Genomic DNA, 17,518 nt, shown 5'->3' on the forward strand with positions numbered 1-17,518 from the left:
TAGACGGATCGTAATACAAGTCCACAACTTGTTGCAACTATGCCAGTGTACAACACCCTGAGGAAAAGGAGATTTCTGATAAAAAGCTGAGTTTTCAAGAGCCAGCTGAGAACATGAGGTGATTGTCCTTAAGTCCTGGGGAGACCATAGAGAAATGTATTAACATGATGTTGGTTGCCCTATTGGCAAGAACTGTATAAAAGTTTCGGATTCAGCATTATGATGAATTCCTGAATCCGTGAGGTTGTGTTGATTTTTTTATACTAATATGTCTCTATCATAGTTTTTACTCCTGCAGGTCATTAGACATGGCATAGGATAATTCCAACCCAGCCTCATTAGAAAAACGTACCTGTGGGAACGTTTTCGTGAGTCGCAAAATGCGTACCAATACGTACATATCACTGCAGTTGAAATGTCCACTGAGTGGCGCTAAAAGCATGTTCATTTTTTTTTTTTTTTTTTTTTTTTGCCGGAACAGATAAACGTGAATATGTTACGTTTTTATGACGTTGGTTTTTATACGAATCACAGCAGTTCTGATTTGAAATTTGCACTCCATTGCGTTTTAAAATAACGTACCACCAACACTACACCTAAACCTACCCGATAGTGTTAACAAAAGCAAATGTGACATAAAAAGCACCCGTAATCGTGCCATGTTAGCTTGTTTAGATCGCTCTTTGAGCTCTTTTACCATGACTCGCCTTTTGCGGGATTCGTACGCAGGGCTTCCTCGTCTTAAGTACAACTCCGTATCAGCTGAGCTACCGAGCAAACGTGTTAAATCACAAAAGCGAAACATATGGAGCTGGTTAAGCGATGCAAAGTCCAAAATATATTCATTTACAAATTGTGCACTCTGGTAAAAAAAAAAAAGGCGTTTTGAAGTCATAACATAATATTGTGCAAGGAGACGTGAAAACGAGTCTTTATTAATCCATAATCTGACCCCGTAATCGTAACTGTGTATGAAAACGATTAAAAGTGCTTGCCGTTTTACTGCCTCTAGCGTTCATTTCTGTTGGAAAATGCAGTGATATGTACGTATTGGTACGTATTTTGGCGACTCGCGAAAACGTTCCAACAGGTATGTCTTTCCTATGAGACCAGGTTGAATTTTGGCCTTGACCTCGTGCAGTCGTGAATGTGAATGGTTCGCAGGCAGTCGGGTACTGCAGGACACGCTGTGTCCATGCCTCATTTTGTTGTTCCATCAGCTTCTTGTAAAGCTGAGTCACACTGTTGCCCAGTGTCCTCTCCTTCGTCATCTTCAACACCCAGTTGTCACATGAGTATCTAAGAAAACAACAGTATAATCATAAAAATGCTTTGGTTGGTAAAAAAAAACAAAAAAAAAACAATAAAAGCACCTAATAATGAATGATTGTCATTATGAACTACCTGTATGTTGGCAAAGCTGGAAACTGATTGTGTTGGCCCAAATCCAGCTGTCCTAAGATGTCCCTGGACCAGGCGGGATACTACTTTTTGCAGCGTTTGCACTCCAGATACTCCTTGGCAAGGTCATACCACCTGTTGATGTCCAAGACCTTGCACATGGTACGATAAAGTCCTGCCGCTGTGCTTACCACAGTCTGGGCGAACACAGACAAGAGGAAATCAGAATCAGAATCGGAATGAGCTTTATTTGCCAGGTGTGCACAAACACACAAGGAATTTGTTGTGGTTTTCTACAGGAGCTCTTGGTACACACATACATATGACATGAGAACAGAAAGAACATTTCAATAAGTAAACTAAGAAAATAATAATAAATAAGTAAAATAAAATAAATAATAATACTATTATAACCACATTTACATATATTATTAATAACCACATCTTCAGTGGCATTCATAAGAAAAGGGGCCAGCAGAACAAGAGGTCGGGTGAGGTGGGGGGCTGAGGAGGATGACTGTTGCATTTGATAGTAATATATCTGTGACGAGCAGGGCGGGCGAGAGCTGTGAGGGAACGGCGCGAGGCTGGTGCACGTTGCACCGGTCTCGAGTCTCATTACTTTTGTTTTGTATTTGTTTATTTTGTATATTAAAGTTGTGTTTACTGTCCGCCGGTTCCCGCCTCCTCCTTCCCGTATCTACGAACTACGTTACATTGGTGCCGAAACCCAGGAGGAAGGAGGGACATGCTGTCGGAGAGCCCTCGCTGCTGAGGGGGATCGCGGTGCTGAGGAGGTCGGGCAGCGCGGGAGTGTGAAGACCATGAGTGGCTGCCCGGTGGTGCTGGAGCGAGTATACATCGGGTGGGACGGAGAGCTCGCTGCCGTGCTCCTGGGTCAAGGTGGGGTGGCTGCCATCCAAGAGGGAGCGGAGGAGTCGCCGCCGAGCATCCAGTACCATCGCATGGCACCGCGAGGAAGAGCCTCTCGGCTGGCTGAGGACCGAGCGGCAGTGTGTCAGGGAACCGGACCAAGAATTTTTTTTTTCCCTTTTTCCTCTCTTCCCTCTCTCGTCTGTCGCTCCCTGTGCTTCCGTCTCCTTTTCTCTCGTCTCGTCTGTCCTTACCCCCAGGTGCTGCGGCCGCCGAGACTGGCCCCCAGGGGGAGCAGAGCGCAGTCTCGGGAGTACCCCCCGGCCTGCGAGGGGCAATGGGGGTATGTGACGAGCAGGGCGGGCGAGAGCCGTGAGGGAACAGAAGTGCCTGGAGCACAAATGTTAAAACGGACACAAACATATGTAAGATGGTGCTTACTTACCAGTAGCAAAAAGCTGCCTTCGGGCCAAACATTTGGCTGGGGGTTCTGCTGCTGGAGGAGGTAAAGTGGACTGCATTAATGGATCTGGAGACAGCAAATGAATAAATTTGCCATAACGATAAATAAATACATGTAGAACTGCTGTAGGGAAGATTCAATATTCACACTCCTACTCACAGGGTTTAACTGGTGACATGAGTTTTCTCGCCAGCTGTGAAGGAGACAAATGTTTGCCACGCACCAACAGCGATTTCACAGTAGCGGTCTGCTGTACACCAGTTCAGATGGCTGCAGGTGAAGGTGCAGAGGTACTGGAGGCTGTGGGTGGACGTGCAGGCTGACGTACACTGGTGCCCACAGCAGAAGCCTGTCTTTTCAGGACATACCTCTTGAAAATGGTGTTGGGCCTAGCATCTGCCTTAATGAGGTACCTGATTAGGGCTTCGGCCTCCTTGCTCTGGTCCTCATAAACATCCTTCGTGGACCGGCCCTGCAAGTCACCAAACTCCACCATCAAGCAGCCCTGGTCTCCAGTTGCCCGGGCTTCTGCTTGCATTTCCTGCTTCCTCTTATACTTCTCTGCTTCTTCTGCCATCTCTTTAATATGAGAAGTGTACTGTAGGAACAGTTGTTTATTTTCTGACAAAGGGGTTGTCTGCGCTTTCTCATTGGAAATGCTGAGCACCAAATACACTGCGTACCCCAGAGAGTTTTCCAGGAGCCATCTGAATCTCTGGCCCTGGTACTTCCCAAACTGAAGTTTGCAGTGAGCCAGTACTAAAAACTGGTCACTGAGGTCTCCACCGTTTGTGCTGACAAAAGTACTGGCCTCTGCCAGCACCTCCTCCTTTAGTTTGGCCCCACCAGACTCCACATTTTCAAGGCGCTTCGCCTCCGCCGATGGCGCCATGAGGAGTCAAAAGTAAGCCACAATAAAACCTTTGCAGCTGATTTTTGTGCACTCAGCAGAGGAACTAAAACGCTCTTTGTTTGGACCCGGCACAGAAAAGAACACGTGAACTTTTTTTATTGACCTGACCTACCCAAGTTCTCCGTTAAAAACAAACAAGCTCTACCACATAATAACACATTTTATTCAGCTACTTCATGTTTAATATTATGAGATGATTTGACAAGTGCATTTAACAGATGACACTTCCAACAAAAAAACATGTGCAGCTGGTTTGTAAAAGGAGTTTGTATGCACACTTTTGGCTGAGATTTCGTTGCATTTGCACCATTCTGAACAGCAGGCGTCACCAGCGTCTTGAAACGGCGAACCATTCTGCGAAGCCACTGAATCAAACCGCCACTCCGGCAAAGACGGACAACCTCCTTCTGCTCCGCGTTGGCAGAAGGCCCGACCACGGGGGACAAGCGCAAACGTGCTCACTCTGCTTTTAACGCTCTTGTGCGGCTCTGCCATAAGCAGAGCCCCCAAAAAAACAGAACACTCACAAACGCTCCCCTCCACGGAAATCTTTAGTAAAAGGCGAAAGATATATGCGATAATGAAGAGAAACTCGAGCTGTACCGCCGCCCTCTTGGGCCTGCGTGCTCCCTCTACTACACCGCTCTGCTCACCGAGGGTTAGTACCGACCTACCAAGCCCTCCGTTAAAATCAAGCTCTACGGTTTAATGACACCATTTAATCAGAGACTTCAGATTTAATGGTGTTGGATGATTTGTTAATGGCATTTAATACATTGCACTTTCAATAAAACCTTTGCAGCTGGTGTGTAAAAGGTGTTTTGGCTGAGTTTTGGTGGCATTTAAACCGTTTGGACCAGCAGCTGTGCCGATCGGGGCGACAGTCTGCCACCGCAGCTCCTCGTTAGTATAGTGGACAGTATCTCTGCCTGTCACGCGGAAGACCGGGGTTCGATTCCCCGACGGAGAGACCTCGACCTTTGCTGATACCCAAGGAATCACGCAAACTTTCTTTTTGCTCCAGCAAGGGCTCGCGGATGACCGCTTTAACGTCAGCTTGAGCCAAAAGCAATGCGTTGGCCGGGAATCGAACCCGGGTCAACTGCTTGGAAGGCAGCTATGCTCACCACTATACCACCAACGCAGGCGCTCGGGTGCCGGCTGATGCCGGCTTTTGTGCGGTCAGCGGAGGAACTAAAACGTTCTTTGTTTGGACCCGGCACAGAAAAGAACACGTGAACTTTTTTTATTGACCTGACCTACCCAAGCTCTCCGTTAAAAACAAACAAGCTCTACCACATAATAACACATTTTATTCAGCCACTTCATGTTTAATATTATGAGATATTCTGAACAGCAGGCGTCACCAGCGTCTTGAAACGGCGAACCATTCTGCGAAGCCACTGAATCAAACCGCCGCTCCGGCAAAGACGGACAACCTCCTTCCGCTCCGCGTTGGCAGAAGGCCTGACCACAGGGAACAAGCACAAACGTGCTCACTCTGCGTTTAACGCTCTTGTGCGGCTCTGCCATAAGCAGAGGCCCCAAAAACACAGAACACTCGCAAACGTTCCCCTCCACAGAAATCTTTAGTAAAAGGTGAAAGATTTATGCGATAATGAAGAGAAACTTGAGCTGTACCGCTGCCTCCTTGGGCCTGCGTGCTCCCTCTACTACACCGCTCTGCTCACCGAGGGTTAGTAGCGACCTACCAAGCGCTCCGTTAAAATCAAGCTCTACGGTTTAACGACACCGTTTAATCAGAGACTTCAGATTTAATGGTGTTGGATGATTTGTTAATGGCATTTAATACATTACACTTTCAATAAAACCTTTGCAGCTGGTGTGTAAAAGGTGTTTTGGCTGAGTTTTGGTGGCATTTAAACCATTTGGACCAGCAGCTGCACCGATCGGGGCAACGGCCTGCTACCACAGCTCCTCGTTAGTATAGTGGACAGTATCTCCGCCTGTCACGCGGAAGACCGGGGTTCGATTTCCCGACGGGGAGACTTCGAACTTTGCTGATACCCAAGGAATCATGCAAATTTCTTTTTTTTTTTTGCTCCAGCAAGGGCTCGCGGACAACTGTTTTAACGTCAGCTTGAGCCAAAAGCAATGCGTTGGCCGGGAATCGAACCCGGGTCAACTGCTTGGAAGGCAGCTATGCTATTCCTCATAGAAAATCAATAGACCCCCTAAAGCATGCTGTGGGTTTTGTGGGGGGTAATTGAGAATGAATGGGGGAAAGTCACGTGAGAGGAGGCAATGCCTCCCTTGCACTATGGGTGGATGAAATTAGTTATGACTGGATATGATTGGTTTGTGCTTGGTCTTGTTTATGTGCGTGTTCTGCATGTCATTCTTAATGGAGCCAATGGAGAGACTAATTAAAAAGTAAGTACACAGCTCAGCCTCTTAGATATAACTGCTTCATGTCATGTCAAAATCAAATTTGAAAAGACCTGAAAACATAATGACTGCGGGGGTTTTTAGTGCAATCAGCTTGGTGAAATTAAAGATACATCTTCATTTTTGTGACAGACAGTGTTTACCGAGCATAACTGATTATCCGAAACAAAAGTTGACTATTAAAAAGAACAGCTGAACATCAATACACAAATAAAATATATTGTTTAAATTGTTACTGCCTTTAGTTATTTTGGAATAAATGTAAAAATGCTTAAACACTAACTTGATGAGATTGACTTGGTTTTAATAAATAGAACATCCATTACATTGTTAATGTAAAAATACACAAAAGAATTGTATTTGGTTTCTTTTTTTGTTTTTTGATGTAATGTAAAGTAATGTTCATTTAATGAGGAAAATGGGACAACATTAAGAGTAATGCACATGAATTTACATTTGATTTATAAATAAATAAATAAAAAATGTGAGGACTTTGACTCCTCATTTCAGAACACCACTGCTCTGGGGGTGGGACATTCAGCAGCTCATTGTCTAATGCCCTTTTAAGGACTGAGGTGGCAAACAGACCTGCATCTGAAACTCTGCCCTGAGTGTCCACATTCACATAAATGAAATTACAGTTCACATCAACAGCAGCCATCAGCAGAACAGAAAATATGTATCTGTAATTTCTAAATTTGCTGCCACTGTGTGCAGGTGGCTGAATATAAATGTGCTTGCTGTCCAGGGATCCCAAGCAGTGAGCCATTTTTCTTCAAACCCTTTGGCAATCTCCAGCCACTCTGCCTCAGCACTGGGTGTCTGCAAAATAAATAAATAAATAAAAAACTATAAAATGGAAAATGATTGAAAAGAGTCTTTTGCAAAACACTTGCAATAATATCTAATTGTTTTACATAGAGTTTCAACTTTTTTAAAAATTTAAATGTACATATTTGCATGACAGGATAGATGTGAAAACATAGAAAATACAAACATATTAGACAACACAAAACTGTCAACATTTTTACATATTCAGTGTTAAGGTCTGTTTACACCAAGAATGATAACTATGAAGATAAATAAATATATTAGCTTACACTTTTAAATGCTCAAGCTCTTTGAAGCAGGATGGATTCTGATTGGCTGTCAATGTTTTTATTATTCATTAGCAGGGAAAAAACCCCTCTGAAAGTGATTCCAACAATATTGCTTATCTGTGCCATTATCATTATAGTTGCTGTGTGGAATCATGCTATTCTTTCATATTTAGAATGATTGTTAAAATTACATCTTTATCGTTATTATTATAGTCATCATTCTTGGTGTGAACAGACCTTTAGAAATGTGAAATATATACAAAACCATAATCAATGCATTTTTAAAATATATTTAGAATAAAAACCTATGTCTGTACATTTGTACTATTTTATAGATATTTAAGATCCCATATAGGCATAGTTAACTGAAAAATGAAAATTTGCTATTGGTAGGTTAATTACTATTCCTATGAACAGCCCCTACCTGTCAAGGATACACCAGGCTCCCCATTACACCCACACAGCACTCCTCTTGCCTCTCATTGTAATCACCGGCAGCTGTTCCTCATCACTGCAGCATTCAACACCAGTACAAAAACAAACACCTCACAGTCTCTCATTGACTACGTTTACATGGACAGCAGTAATCTAATTATTGACCTTATTCTGAATAAGACAATATTATGATTAAGGTGTTTACATGAGTTGCTTTTAGAATATTGCTTTCATGTTCCCGATCGATTAATGGCAAATGTAATTTTGTACATACAGAATTTCACGTATCACCACACAGTTCGTCTTTGTCATGGTACAATACAGTTTTGGGTGTTTCATTTTTAATTTTACGAAAGCTTCAAGTGCAGTTAATTATTTGTCATGCTGTACGTGTGCAAATAGATACGGAGCCCCGCATATGACATGCAAGAAAAAATAAATAAATCGTGCGCACGATTTATAAATCGAGGGAATGAATTAGTAAACTGTGCGCATGATTTAGCCTACAATTTAATTTTCCTGTCATGTTCGGGGCTCTGTAAATAGACGACGGCGGATACAAATTCTCCAGCAAGAGGCCTGCTCTGTACTTTCATTCGGCAAAATTTCATTCATGCCACTGCGACAAACTTGTCTGGATGAGAGGTGAGGTGAGAGGAATTTGATTTGTGGCTTCTTGCTTGAAGCTATGCTCTTTGCCATCAAACGGTTGACCACTGCCGTGTGTGTATTATGTGTCCTGTCTCAAAATGCGGCAAAACTCCCACATGACGTTAATAGTGTGATTAAGGTGTGTACATGTCTATAATTGTAGTGTCACCACTTGTCCTGTGGGTGGCACTAGTAGATTTGAAATGCATATGAGTGTACCAGGAGAGTGAGATGAGTTAGTCTGAGTAAAAAAGCATGTTCATAAGCGATCTCTGTGTTGCTTGCGTCTTTACAAAGACATAATATATTGGCGACGAGGATGCCGTGGAATTTAAATCAGCCTACACCATTTCTACAAAATGTGGGTGAGCCGCCGATGCCATTTAAGGCATGGATTCATGTTTTCGAGAATTATGTCTTGGCCATGAATGAAGAGCTATCAGAAGCCCGAAAACGCACTCTATTGATTCACTGCCTGGGGGCAGAAGGCCAGAGACTATTTTACACGCTCACGGTTGCAGATGATAAGTATGACACGGCATTGCAAGCTATTCGCACATTCTTCGAGCCAAAAGTGAATGTGGTAGCTGAACGGTACAGGTTTCGCCAGCGAGGACAACGGCATGGTGAAACTACGGATCAATATGTTGCGGCGCTAAAGGAGCTTGCGGCTACATGCGAATTCGGAGCCATGGAGGAGGAAATGATCCGGGATCAACTTGTTGAAAAAACAAATTCAAACCGCATACGGGAACGTTTACTCCTAGAGGTGGATCTTACTCTGAAAAAAGCTGTCACAATTGCCAGCCAAATAGAAACAGCAGTGGCGGAGGCAAATGTGATGTGCAAACCGACAGATGGCACAGTACAAGTTATTCAACAGTCACGTCATCAGCACAACAGACCTGGCCGCGAAACGGGGAAAAATGCACAGACATTACGAGGAGCGACGGCGATGCACTCATCTACATCCCAAGGGAAAACATGTTACAGGTGTGGGTCAAAACAGCATACTGCCAACTTTCAAAAATGCCCTGCCAAAGACGCTATCTGTAATGCATGTAAGAAAAAAGGACATTTCGCCAAAGTGTGCCGTGGACGCAAAAACGTAAGTGAGATTTCAATTCCTGATGTGACTGTGCTTACAGTAGAAAGCCCTTATCGCGACTCAAGCAAGATAATGTGTACTGTTCAAATTAGCGTATGTGGAACAACACAGAACGTGGAGTTAATGCTGGATACGGGCTCAGCAGTATCAATTATTCCAATGTTAGTGTGTACTCAGTATTTTCCTAATGCTACCCTTGTGAAAGCGAAAGTGAACTTAGTGAGCTATGGTGGACACGCCATATCTGTAATGGGATGCATAGAAGCTGAGATCATGTACGGCGAGCGGCGTGCTACAGCTGAACTGTTCGTTGTGAACACTGGCACTGCGGTGTTGAGACGAGACTTGTTTGCGGCCTTGGAACTGTAGCTGTTAGATGGCCGTATTGTTATATCGTCATGCCGCACGATAAATTCAGCTGACGTTAGTACGACTCCTGAGAAACTGGGCTGCGCACAAGGATTTACACACTTAGTCAAAGTTCGTGCCGACGTGAAACCAGTACAGCAGAAACTGCGCCGCCTTCCATTTGCAGTCCGTGACGCTGTGTCACAGGAATTAAAGCAACTCATTCAGCAGGATGTTATCGAACCGATTGAATCATCAGAATGGGTCTCACCAGTTGTGGTCACTAAAAAAAAAAGATGGAAACATACGACTTTGTGTGGACTTGCGAGAACCAAATAAGGCCATAGTAGTGGACAGTTTTCCACTTCCTCACATGGAAGAAATGTTTGCAGAGCTGAGGGGATCAACTGTCTTTTCAACGCTAGATCTTCAAAGCGCCTATCACCAAGTCCTACTGCATGAGGATAGCCGCAGCCTCACTTCATTCATCACGCATGAAGGCTTATTTCGCTATAAGCGAGTACCTTATGGACTGGCGTCAGGGCCGAGTTGTTTTCAGAGACTGATGTCGACCATACTTAAAGGACTTGCACATGTTCAGTGTTACTTGGACGATGTAATTGTCTCAGGAAAGACCGTTGAGGAACATGACAAGAACTTGAACGCAGCACTTCAGCGTCTAGAAACAGCTGGACTTAAATTGAACTTTGACAAATGCCACATCAGACAGACGGAGCTGTCGTTCTTAGGACACACAATCTCGGCTGAAGGACTTCAGCCGGATGCTTCTCATGTCCATGCAGTCTCACAAGCTCCACCACCAACTGATACTGCCAGCGTACGCTCTTTCCTTGGGCTCACATCGTGGTATTCAAAATTCATACCCGATTATTCCGCAGTGGTGGAGCCCCTTAGAGCGTTGACTCGTGGATCTGCTTCATTCACCTGGACGCCTGAGGCACAGAAAAGTTTTGAGCGGGTGAAAGACCTTATAATTAATAGCCCTGCACTGACACTTTTCGACCCTGAGCTACACACTATCGTTACAACTGATGCTTCTAATTACGGTCTGGGCGCCGTTCTCACCCAAATGCACCCAGACGGGTCTGAAAAGACTGTTGCTTTTTCATCACGCACCCAGTCTTTTCAGAGACTGTATACTTGTATACTTGTGGAGTACTTGCTGAACGCAAGTACTCCACAATTGAGAAAGAAGCATTAGGCTGTGTGTGGGCAAAGGAGAAATGGAGAACTTATCTGTGGGGGTGACGTTTTACATTACGTACAGACCACAGTCCACTCACAACACTGCTCACTTCGAAGGGACAAGGGCGAGCAGGACTTCGGATTGCTCGGTGGTCAGCTAGGTTGATGGCTTTTGACTACGACATCCAGTACAAGCCTGGACGTGAAAATGTTACAGCTGATTGCTTGTCTCGCTTACCATTACAGAGCAGTGACCCTGCGCTGGAGGATGACGTGGAAGTGGTTGCACTTACTTCAACCCTCACGGCCATATCTGCCGATGATTTCAGGGCTGCAGGGGCTACCTGCCCAATATACGGTGAAGTCCGTAACTTACTGATGGCCAAATGGCCAAAATCCCCTAAGGGCCTAGGACCTGATCTGTTACCATACTACAAAATTCAACATGAACTTTCTCTTCAGGATGATTACGTTGTAAGAGGCACACACAGACTTTTAGTACCAGAGTCTTTGCGCAGACATTTAATTGCACTGGCTTACGATACTCATCAAGGCATTGTTAAAACCAAGCAAAGACTCAGAGAGCTGTATTGGTGGCTGGGTATGGATTCCCAGGTTGAGACAGCCATCAAATCATGCATTACGTGTCAAACTCATGACAAGTCAGCAGTCGTTCGCACTCCGCCACTCCAGCCTGTACCCCTCCCAGATGGAGCATGGGAGAAACTCGCTATAGACATTGTGGGGCCTTTTGACAAAGCTCCAGCAGAATGTCGTTTTGCTTTAACTTTAAGTGGCCAGAGATTGCTTTCATGCCTCAGATAACCTCTTCAGCGGTTATTCAATTTCTGTCGACTGTGTTCAGCCGTGAAGGTAACCCGAAGGAGCTGATCTCAGATCACGGCTCTCAATTCATGTCATGTGAGTTTGAAATGTTTCTTCAAAACCGAGGAATTATGCATCGAACTTCATCTGTGTATTATCCTCATGCCAATGGAGAGGTCGAACGTTTTAACCGTACTTTGAAGCACGCATTGCTAACTGCTTCCCTGGAAGGCAAAGGATGGAAAGAATTCACAAGGGAATTCTTACAAGTATACCATGCTACACCTCATTCGACTACTCAGCGTTCACCTGCTGAATTGTTACATGCAAGGCCGATGCGCACTAAACTTCACATCTCAGGATTACAGAAACTGCAGCATCTTCAGCAACCATGTGCGCAGAACATTGTGGATCGAGTGAAACACATGCAGAAGAGCTCCAAAACATACACTGATCGCAAGCGTGGGGCGACGGAAGTGTCATTCAAACAAGGATCTTTTGTTCGAGTGAAGCGACCAGGTATCCTTCCTAAGCTCCAATCTGCATTTTGCAAACCATTGAAAGTACTGCAAAAGACTGGTCCTTACACTTACAAACTGTCTGATGGGCATACTTGGAATGCTTCTCACCTCACACCTTTCTCTTATGGGAAGGAGGAGAGTGGGGTACAGGAACTGGCTAACTTTGATTATGACTGTAAAATGAAAACTACACCAGTGACTCAGCCGGATAGACAGGTTAGAGTTAGACGAGCACCAGTATGGGCTCGGGACTATGTTATGAACTAAAGGCGGTTCATTGATTCCATGTGAATAGTATTTTACATGGGGATATGTGATAAGGCAACAAATACATATAGAGTGTTGTTCTGTAATGCACGTTGTGTGTTTGTGAAATTCAAGGGAAAATGTTAAGTTCATGTTTAAAATGTTGGTACTGTTATGCAAAGTCATTGTTAAAAAAAAACAACAACATTTGGTCACTGTACGGACATAAGTGAATACTAGGTACAATTGTTAAAAGAGAGCGAGATGTAGTGTCACCACTTGTCCTGTGGGTGGCACTAGTAGATTTGAAATGCATATGAGTGTACCAGGAGAGTGAGATGAGTTAGTCTGAGTAAAAAAGCATGTTCATAAGCGATCTCTGTGTTGCTTGCGTCTTTACAAAGACATAACAATAATGCACTCCGATAATGTGACTAAAACAGGAATACTCCACCTGTCTTCATTCGATTTGTGTTTACTTCGAGTATGACTTTAGCCAGATTAAGGTAATCAAAAATAGCTGTTTACATGGTAGTTTCCTAATCAGAGTATTGTCTTAATTGTGTTAATATCGGAATATTGTTGTCCAGTGTCTGGCCTCAAATGTGGAAACAGACTCCTTACCCGCTCTACTTACCTTAATATCTGGAGTACAAAGATTCAAAATGTCTGAATCCCAGACAAACACGATGGGCTCTCTTTTTCACCTGATATAACTCTTTCATTTCCAGTTGTCCAGGGACCAAAAATGTCAAGGCAATGCCTTGCCTTATCTCCATGCAAGTCTCTGAAGATCCTGAACCCATCTTACCTTCCAACATCTTCATCAGCCCCATACAGTGGTCCTTGGATGAGAGTATTACTGAAGCTGTTACCATGGGCCCTGCTTTGCCAGGGTGCCCTGCTGGCTGCACTTGCATGCCACGTTCTTAAGGCATCCCGCTCATAGAGTTAGCTCATTCCTCCAAGGCCACTGGCCACTCTGGGACCAATCAGACCCTCTTGCTGCTACAAGATAATTTCTGGTAGCTTAGGACGGCATGTCAGATCAAGGCCCATCTTTCATTTCCAGGGTGTGGAAGTCCTTTTTCACCTTCCTAGGTGTGGCCACAAGTCTGTCCTCTGGTTACCATCCTCAGAGCAATGGTCAGATGGAAAGAAAGACACAGGAGACTGGTTCGACTCATGAGAACCTTTTGCCATGACCAACAGAACTCCTAGAACTACAGAGTTCATCTTACTTTCCACATCTACCTACTCAAACCATATCACCCTCCTGTTTGTGGTCCATCAACAAAGCCTGGCCATGACGCGAATAGTAAGTCTTCATTACTTCCACGCTGATCTCCTGTGATTCTCCTTTGTAGCTCCAGTGATCACCTTTGTCCTCTTAATGAATAATGAATTTTGATCATACAAGATTAATGTTGGGAAAGTTAAATTGGTAGATTAAGTACTCTATTTGTGATCGACTCTACTTTTTGTTAAATAAATAACAAAAAATCTGTGCTATGTGCACTACCATTGATAGAGGCTAAAGTGAAAGTTGTTTTATGCTACAAAGCAATTTGAAGCTTCTGTCTTTCAAACACTCCACAGATCTAATTTAAATATTGTGCGGCAAACAGAAACCAGATCGGTTATCCAGATACAGAGGCCACTTAATGTGAACAAATGTAAATGCACTGTGTCCTGATTGGCTAATGATCCGATCTACTTGATCGGATCACGGTGATCGCATGTTAATGCCAAGTGTAAACGCAGCTTTAGTTTAACTTTGCATTTGGTTTATCCTGGCACTACCCCTAAACTTAACCAATTTTACTAACCCTAACATGACAGGAAGGTAAATGTACAATGAAAATAATTTAAAATTTTAACTTATGTATATACTATATATACACAATATATATTTTATACCCAGTAATCCTACTCTAAACCTAATCCTTCCCATCTGTTAATGCATACATAATAAAGCATGTAAAATGTAGATAAGTGTACATCACAATAATTTATTCAATTGATAAATATAGTAAAATCAGTGAATTCATTCATGAATTCCATATAGACTGATTCAAGAAATATGTAAAAATGTGTACATTTCTAAGGGTGTAAATACATAGAAATAAGGTTTTGACATTGTAACTAAATAAAAAAAAAATTGCAACATTTTGAAGCTGTAAACCCATCAATATTCTATGTTCCTCTGTATTGTCCATGTGTAAGAGTGAAATGTATTGAGAACTCCTGCAAACATGCTGCAACCTACAAATACAAAAAAAATAACACCAAATTGGACATTTGGATTTAGAGCGTCGCTAACGTTAACACAGTAACCTTTCAGTTACACTCGCATGATTGAACAGTTCTTTTAGCGACATGTGTCTTGCCAAAAACTGATTGCTGTCCGCGGGAGTGCACACAGCATGTTCAATCATAATTAACATGATTTACGGCTGGGTTATACATAAAATAAATAAAGTATCTCTCTTGCAATTATCCTTATGACTATACATTATTTTATAGTAACGCCAAAGTACCTTTCAATGAGACTGCCTTCTTGGTCCTCGTTTGCCAGAGTTGCTTGTCCTGTCAACCTATCAAAGTTAGCATTTATCTGTGATCGTAAACTTATGAGACGTGATCTGTACCTCTGATCTGACTTGTTTTGATTTTTTTTCTTGTAGAACAGGCTAAACGCTGATCTTCCTTCACGATGACTTAAAATATGTAGCTAACTATGTGCTCTATGCTGACCATGTTTTTCCATCAGCCTGTTTGTTGTGGTGGGGTTTCCCAGACTCATATAATCCGCGTGTAATTATATGATTATTATTGCAGGAGATTATACCTATTATAAAACACGTACATTCACATCACATTCAATACTTTAATAATATAATTTACTATGTCCATAATATAACGTATGAAACCAAACATCTAGAAATGGTCAGAGGCAGAAAGGACCCAAGAGCAAAGGCTGGTTAACAGAGTTTATTAGACAACTTAGGCAGTCTGCCGCACACCGGCCATTCTTAAAGCACGTTTGGATGCAGATATGGAGATGAACTCAGGAAAAACAAAAGATAGCCTCTGGCATTGTCTATAAGGCTCAGGAGTGAGTCTTGGCAGCAGCAATCAGGGAGAGATGAGCGAAGACCCAGCAGATGCACACAGCACCGCAGACAGCATCCAAGGAGAAACTGGCAGCAGGATAACTGGGCAGAGAACAAGTGAGGCACACACGACAAGACAAAACTAGACTAAGTGTGTACACTTAACAAAGAATCATAAGTTTTTCACGGCCAACCTGGAAGGCTTTGGTACGGATGCCCTAAGAGGCCATGGATTATTATTACATTTCTTTCTTGTTTTCTTGTGATCATGAATTAATTTTCTTGTGATCTCAAGATAACAAAAGTTGTTTTCTCATTATCTCAACATAACAAAAGTTGTTTTGTTGTTATCATGACTTAATCTTCTCTAAGTTACACAAATGTGCCAACAGGTGGCAGTATAGAACCAAATATAACTGATGGGGTGTTGTATATATCCACCTTACTGTGTTTTGTTATCAAAAATGTCTTAATTTGTGTTCCGAAGATGAACGAAGGTCTTACGGGTGTGGAACGACATGAGGGTGAGTAATTAATGACAGAAACTTCATTTTTGGTTGAACTAAGTTGTGATCACAAGAAAACTGGGCTGCTGTCCGAGGTGCTGAAATAAAAAAAAAAACAGTGAACTTTACCAGAAACCAAGAGTTGTTTTTGTTTTCTTGTTACAAAAATATTTCTGAGGCATAACACACCTGCAGACAGAAACAATCTCATTATGTCAACCTGAGTGGGAGCATAAGCCGAAAGTAATAAATATATATATATATTTTTTTTTATAAAGGAAGTATATAAAGATATAATATATAAAGATATTTATTTTAAGGAAAAAATAGTGGAAAAGTGTAAAGAATTCAAAAATGTGAAGTGTTTGTCATGTTCTGACAATAAAGAGTTTCAAACTACAATTAATGGTCTGGGGCCGTCTTCACAAAACATTTTATCTTACCACTAAGAGTTCTCCTAAATAGCAGTAAAAGTTCTTAGGTAAGAGTTTCCTCTTAAAACATATTCACAAAGCTGCTGAGAAAAACTTTTACCAAGGTGTCATGTTGCCATATTCAAATAAAGGTTTTAAAATAAAATTGTTGCCATATTCAAATAAAGGTTTTAAAATAAAAATGTTGCCATATTCAAATAAAGATTTTAATGTAGGCTAAGTGTCACTAATTAAACAAGTATGTTCAGCTAATTGCCAGCCTCTACATGTCTGCATCTCAAGAGATTGCAGAATTCAAGTGACAAATGATGTTTTATAAACAAAGTTCAGGAGGAGCACATTCAAATAATCTATCCAATCTGCTCAAGAGGATCGAGGCATATTTACCCACAGCCAACTTACCAGTTACCTCAACAGTTTTCTGTACCCCATTGCTAGATACCTCGACAGTTTTCTATATCCCTCTGTCACTATTGGCTGGTTCCAATTCCCAGCCAGGGACACGGGGGCTAAATTCTGAGCTCAGTTTATATGCAAAGTTTTATAAAAGAGGTCCCAGGTGTAAATGGGAATGTGTCTGCCTCGTTTACTTGTGATCCGATCGACCAACACGCACCTTAATTACAAGGTGTAAACAGGGCCTTGGATGATTGTAATTTTAGACATCTTTATATCTACTTGCAAATATTTTTAGACTCAAGTGAACTTTTTATGTCCACTTTTTATTTTTTTATGTTTATATTAGAAAATATATACTCACTCTTGTGTTTCAATACTGACACACGTATGAACTAGTTTTAACATGTAAACCACATTTGTCATTATTTGCATTTTAATACAAGTATGGTTTCTGAACCCAAACATTACAGTTTTGTCTTTTAGACAAAATCTTACAATCTTTTATTAGTAGTTCTTAATATTATTATATGTGTGTTATTTCTGTGAACGTTTGTGATTTAAGAC

At 42.3% G+C, this 17,518-nt stretch overlaps 1 protein-coding gene and 3 non-coding genes across 6 annotated transcripts in view; all 4 read right to left on the reverse strand.

Moving 5' to 3' along the window:
• LOC127510625 (gastrula zinc finger protein XlCGF7.1-like) overlaps nucleotides 1-17,518 on the reverse strand; it is a 237,907-nt gene that overhangs the window by 104,765 nt on the left and 115,624 nt on the right. The window lies entirely within an intron of this gene.
• LOC127511600 (U5 spliceosomal RNA) lies at nucleotides 4,135-4,250 on the reverse strand. The gene has a single exon (XR_007930103.1). It is a non-coding gene; the product is annotated as a U5 spliceosomal RNA (small nuclear RNA).
• On the reverse strand, nucleotides 4,723-4,794 carry trnag-ucc (transfer RNA glycine (anticodon UCC)). Its single transcript has one exon. It is a non-coding gene; the product is annotated as a tRNA-Gly (tRNA).
• On the reverse strand, nucleotides 5,173-5,288 carry LOC127511601 (U5 spliceosomal RNA). Its single transcript, XR_007930104.1, has one exon. It is a non-coding gene; the product is annotated as a U5 spliceosomal RNA (small nuclear RNA).

This window comes from Ctenopharyngodon idella, chromosome 4, assembly GCF_019924925.1.
Source record: "Ctenopharyngodon idella isolate HZGC_01 chromosome 4, HZGC01, whole genome shotgun sequence".
Classification (NCBI taxonomy): Eukaryota; Metazoa; Chordata; class Actinopteri; order Cypriniformes; family Xenocyprididae; genus Ctenopharyngodon; species Ctenopharyngodon idella.